Source organism: Tribolium madens, unplaced genomic scaffold, assembly GCF_015345945.1.
Source record: "Tribolium madens isolate multiple individuals breed KSU strain unplaced genomic scaffold, Tmad_KSU_1.1 Scaffold_3;HRSCAF=73;Tcas5.2_LG2, whole genome shotgun sequence".
Lineage (NCBI taxonomy): Eukaryota > Metazoa > Arthropoda > Insecta > Coleoptera > Tenebrionidae > Tribolium > Tribolium madens.
In genome coordinates this window covers 4,350,753-4,356,752 of record NW_025401006.1, presented here as the reverse complement: position 1 = coordinate 4,356,752, position 6,000 = coordinate 4,350,753, and the positions used below count along the sequence as shown (strand labels likewise).

General features: G+C 29.1%; 1 protein-coding gene across 1 annotated transcript in view; it reads right to left on the bottom strand.

The window, feature by feature from the left end:
* LOC123006967 (lachesin) overlaps nucleotides 1–6,000 on the bottom strand; it is a 108,502-nt gene that overhangs the window by 77,511 nt on the left and 24,991 nt on the right. The gene's annotated exons all lie outside the window — the stretch shown is intronic.

The window sequence follows — 6,000 nt, the reverse complement described above, 5'->3', positions numbered from 1 at the left end:
ACAAATCTAAAAAAAATCTAAAACATTTTTTTTTCAAAAATTATGCATTTCTTGGATGTTTTTTCACATTTTCAAAAAATAATTTAATAAATAATAATTTTTGTTTAATTTTTTTTATTTTTAGCAAGTATCTTCTGCAAAATTGTCAAAAAAATAGTTTTTTCATTTTGATAAAGATTAGGCGTTGTTCAGCAACAATATTGCTCCTTTAATTCTTTTGCAAACTTTGATCAATCGGTCCGAGAAAACGGTTCGATGGATCATCCATCCATCCCGGACGGATCAAAAACAGGATTAGATCCGGATCAAATCCGGCTTGTGATAGAAAAAAGATCCGGATCGTAAATCCGGATCAAATTTGGATCACTGTAATAGATCGCATCGGGATCACTGTAACGGATTGGATTCGGATCAGATGATCCGGATCAGTAAAACGGATCGTACCTACCAAATAAAAATCTAAGTCAGTTTGACGGATCGCATCAATATAATGACGTCGTAGATTTTAGTTCAAAATGTGTTTGGATTAAATTCGATTACCTGATCAAAAAATTGCATGCATTCAGTATACTTAAACATTGTTTGCTGCAAACTGTGAAATGTAATATTTGCAGAAATTTGATTTATGGAAATTCATTCATATTAAAATATGAAATATTTGTTTAAAAAATTTCACAGTAAGAACTTTTTTCAAAGGCACTGTTTTAAACAGTTTTTCCCACGTCCATTGCGGCATGCACTAAAAACGGGTGCCAAGATTCCAAAAAATGCAGGTGTTATAAATGCACATTCGAGGAAAAATTGTAGACGAAATTCATGTGTCCAGGATTTAATTCACTAATTCAGGTTATTGTACAAGGTTCTGCTGGCAAGTAAACGTTAAAAATAGTTTGTTCTGGAGCAATAACACTAACAGGTAAGTGATGCCCCATAAAATGTATATAAAAAAACAATTATCCTTATGCCTAAATTTTTTGGCTATTGTGGTCTGTTTTGTAAGTTTTTTAGAGAACTGGTAAAATTTAACACATCTTAATATCCCAGATCTGGCAATTTTATTGATTATTTAAAGGCCATGAAATTTTAAGTTTTGATACGGTTACGGATCCGTTTCTGATACGGATTATTTAAGATCTGATTCGGTTACGGATCGTTTCTGATCCGGATCATTTAAATTTTGATCCGGTACGGATCTAAATGTTTGATCCGTTGACCACTAACTATAAGAGTTAGATTAAGCTGTAAAAACACCTAAAATTAAAAAAAAAAACAAATTTACTAAAACAACGCAAAAAATTACTTTTTTTCTCTTTTTTTTAATGTGGACAAAAAAATATTTTTTTTAAAAATCATGAAAAGATCTTATAAGATATTTATTTGAGTTATTGACACAACCCTTATATTCTCTGTGTGGTCATTAGTTGCTGAGATATCGATGATCAAAGACAAAAAGATCCTGTTTCATTTTAAGTCAGATATCTCAGGGACAAATTGGCGTAAAGAGAATATAAAAAACATATAAAAGTAAACAAACATAGTATCCGTGCCTATACATTGACTTAACTAGTAAAAAAATTCCCACATACGTAGACCAAAAAAATAAATAAATAAAAAACCTTTTCTCGCGTTATTTACTTCGGATTGCATAATAACCGTAACACAAAAAAATTGACAAAAGATTTCAAAACTAGAAACTTAAATCTTCAAAATGTATTTTTTTAAATCTAGATACGATCATTTTTCGATGAGTTACAGCCTTTTAAAAATCACCAAAACATTTAGGAAAATCATCTTACAACTACACTACTGTCAAAGCTTGATTATAGTTTCTGTAACGATAAAGTGTTGGAATGGAACTCTGAAACATGAATACATTTCCGGACAACGCAGTATGACTTTGATGAATGCTAAGAAAGGCTTTGCCAACAAATACTGATTACACTCTACTTACCATAAATTTACTGAAATAAGAATTAGCTCCATTTAAAATTTTAATTTGAATTTCGTCATTAATTTAAAATATTATCTTACCCAATTTTATTAAAGTTGTTGAATTGGATGTTATCCAACGAATTTTTTTAATCTCTCGCTAGTATCAAATACAACACGAAAGTTAGCCAAGGAGGTATTTTCTTGAAAAGTTTGTGAACTAGAAGTTGAAAGCATTAGATTTCGCGCTTGTCTATCTTGTGACAAACGACTTTTACAATAGAAGGACTGAAACCAGACATTGTTCGCTAATCAATGACATAACAAATCTATAAAGCAGTTTTATAAATTTCCGGTTAGAACAGCTCGTTGACGTTTAGTTTGGAGTTTATCTGGAACAAATTGCAAACCCACTCTTGAGCAATAAAGTGACTAAGAAGCATAAATGTCTCAAACAGGTCTCGAGCAAAGAAATTTATAATTAAATCTTGACTATAATGCGATATATCGTGCAAACTCTGATTAATTTAAAACAATCTTTGATGTAATAACTGAACGAAGAGGAGAATCGATTGTCGCTATATAAAATTTAATGGTTCTGTTTGTCCAGCTCCCACAATTTGTCATCAGTTCTCGTTTGAAAGAAATCAAATAATAATAAAAATTGCAGTAGCTACACCAGAACACAATTAGCACAACGACAGTGTATTATTTTATGCAGTGGCAAAACATTTAGAGTCTCTAAATTAACATTTATCTTAATCAGTTGGGAATTAAAAGGAGAATATTTATTTGCACTTCCACATCCAGTCACAAATCAAAAGTACAATGTAGAACCGTGCGTTTGACACACCAGTATCAGCCCTTAATCCCTGTTACAATAGTGTCATTAGCAATAATTTGAATGGGCGCATACAAAAGTTAATTGGTAATATCAATCATTATTACAGACCTCGCTAAAACTGTTGCAGTTGCCTCTCTAATTGAGATATTAAAACTGAAATTTATGCGGATATTATGCAAATTTTTCTCTTTCATTTCAAACTACTGGTGACTTCTTCGATTCCGTTGTCTCTCGTGTTATATTTAGGTTTATTCAGACTATCACATATAAATTCAAGGCAACATCTGGAACGGTGGCTGTAATCGGAATTTTGAGCGTTCACGACAAATCCAACCATGACTTCTATTCACTTAATCACTCCCTATAGATATTTATATCGATTGAGCCAACTCGGCGCTGTAATTATTGGAATTCGTAGTTATTTCGCTTTATATTACTGATTATTACTGAAATTACGATTTAATATTCTTTGGCGAGTTTATTGACGAGCGATGAGCACAAACAAAACAAAAAACATTACGATTTGATTGATTTGTATGCACGCTAGTTCAGTTTGATATAAATTAACTACATTGTGGTAATGTTGTTTGTGTGTGCAATAACGAAGCAAATTTGCTACGGAAATAGCAAAGTAAATTTCGTTCACTGAGAAGGAAATTAACGGAGCATAATGAGTTATCTGACTCACTAATCCTTATGACAATAACAAATCTACATTTTACTGACAGAAACTAATTAGTGGGGGAGACAAACTCTGATAACAACAACACTTTTCCGACAAGAGAAATAAAACATTTTTGATTTTTCAAGATATAGGAGAAAATTGATTGGTTAGGTCACAATATTTCACTTCGAGAAGCAATAAAATAGACAAAACAGTTTACCATATATTTTATAAATTTAGTTAGAGTTTAAACTCTTAGGCAGTACTCGTATATTGTATAAAAATAATAAATAATAATAAGAAAGAAAATATTAAAAGATTTTAACTACACCTTTTTCAACTGTACATAGTTCAGAATGTAACAGATTAATTTCATAAAGTATCAGTTGTATTTCAAATTAATCAATTGTATTTCAGAAAAAATGAATTGTACAGGGTGCTGCATTTTGGATGTCCGAATAGGGAATCTCCAAAACTAAGAGGTTTAGCCAAAAACGAGTAATACATTCTGGGGCTCATTTTTTGAGAAAACAATATTGGTTAAAACCGCATCCTGCTATCCTCTTTTGTTTTCGACTTATAGACAACAATTGACATTTTAGCGAAATTTAAAAAAATTCATATCTTCGTTATTATAGAAGACACAGATTTGAAATAAAAACATTATACAAGCACTTTTTTACGTAGAATTTAATAATGTAGTTAACAATTTTTTTCAGTTGTTTGTTTAGCCGTAATAAAATAAACTTGTATTTTTTTAAATGGGAATCATAGATGGCTATGTCATTTTTAAAAAGCTTGTTTTTTTCTTATCTAAAAAATATATATTTGTAACAAATTATTATAATTTTTAGCAAAAAATCATCTTTGATTTCTGTTCGCAGTTGGCCATGAAAAGATGTTGGGAGGATTTAAACTATTACTTAAACTATTTAACTATTAACCAACCAGTGTCACTAATGAAAGAGTTTTCTAAGTACTAAGTAATGAAAAAAATGTAAAATAAATCGTGAATCAACTTATTGGCGACTAATAAAATTTCTTTGTTTTTAAACAAGCTAACATTACCATTGCAAATTCTAGTGATACATAGAGTGTTGTAAAAAAAGCCGCTTTAATTCTTAAATAAAATATATTTTATATGTCACAAAAATGACGATATGGCTATTTAAATACCCAAATTCCGTCTATGTGAAACGTTATCCTACCTCCATTAGATCATCAAAAAAATGTTTTTTCTAATTGTGTTGACTGTTGACACATTTGTTTTTCCTATTTTTGGATTTTTTAAAAATATGTAATAATTTTGTTCTGAGGCGCTTGCATATTTGTACAATACTTCTAACGTATCGTATTTTTTAAATTTTTTATAATTTTATCAATTTTTTCATCTATTTTACAGTTCACAAAACTCTTATTGATTATTATTTACACATTTGGAGTGAAATAGTTTTTCCATGGCCAACTATTATAAAACAAAATATGTATTTCACTTTTTAAGTATAATTATAAAACATATTCTGTTACAAATGCATATTTTTTAGATCAGAAAAAAATAAGCTTTTCAAAATTGCCATAGCCGCCTATGATTTCCATTTAAAAAAATAAAAGTTTATCTTATTACGGCTAAACTAATAACTGAAAAAAATTGTTAATTACATTATTAAATTCCTCGTAAAAAGTGCCTGTATAATGTCTTTATTTCAAATCCGTATCTTCTATAATAACGAAGATATAATTTTTTTTATATTTCGCCAAAATGTCAATTTTTGTCTGTAAGTCGAAAACAAAAGACGATAGCGGGATGCGGTTTTAAGCAATATTAATTTCTCAACAAATGAGCCCCAGAATGTATCACTCGTTTTTGGCTAAACCTCTTAGTTTCGGAGATTCCCTATTCCCTGTATATCTGAAAATTATAATAGTACATATTTTACCAAACAACATGCTATTTATATATATGGATANTATGGATATACTAATTGTTTTTAAAATAAATTGAATTACAAATGAGGTTTTCTGATTTACAAATGATACCTACTTTCTGAAATGCAGTTGACTAATCTGAAATACAACTGACGTTATCTGAAACACAATTAGAAAAGATGTAGTTTCACGATTTACAAAAAGCGAATTAAATTTTATTTCAAAATTAAACTAATTCGAATTAAGTTGTCATTTATGTGTATACTTTGCATGGCAAAACGTCATATAAATCAGGCATTAAAATTTAATAAATTTAATTACATTTAAATATTCTGTATACCGGCTCTTAGTTAGTTCAATTAGGTTACTTAACTAATTTAATTTAGCTAACTCAACTGTTATGGTAAGACTGCAAAAATGTTAATTATTTCAATAAAATTTTGTTTTCTAGATTATTAATCCAAATAAACTGCTCCACAAAAGTTAAGGAAGTAGCATTATTTTTACAAGCAAATTTTATTCTTCTAAGCAATCTAAGCATTGTGGAATCCAGCAAAAACGAAAAAGTAAAAAGATATCTGCCTTTACTTCACTTTTAATTTTAATTTATTAATTTAATTAATTATTGTAATTATTG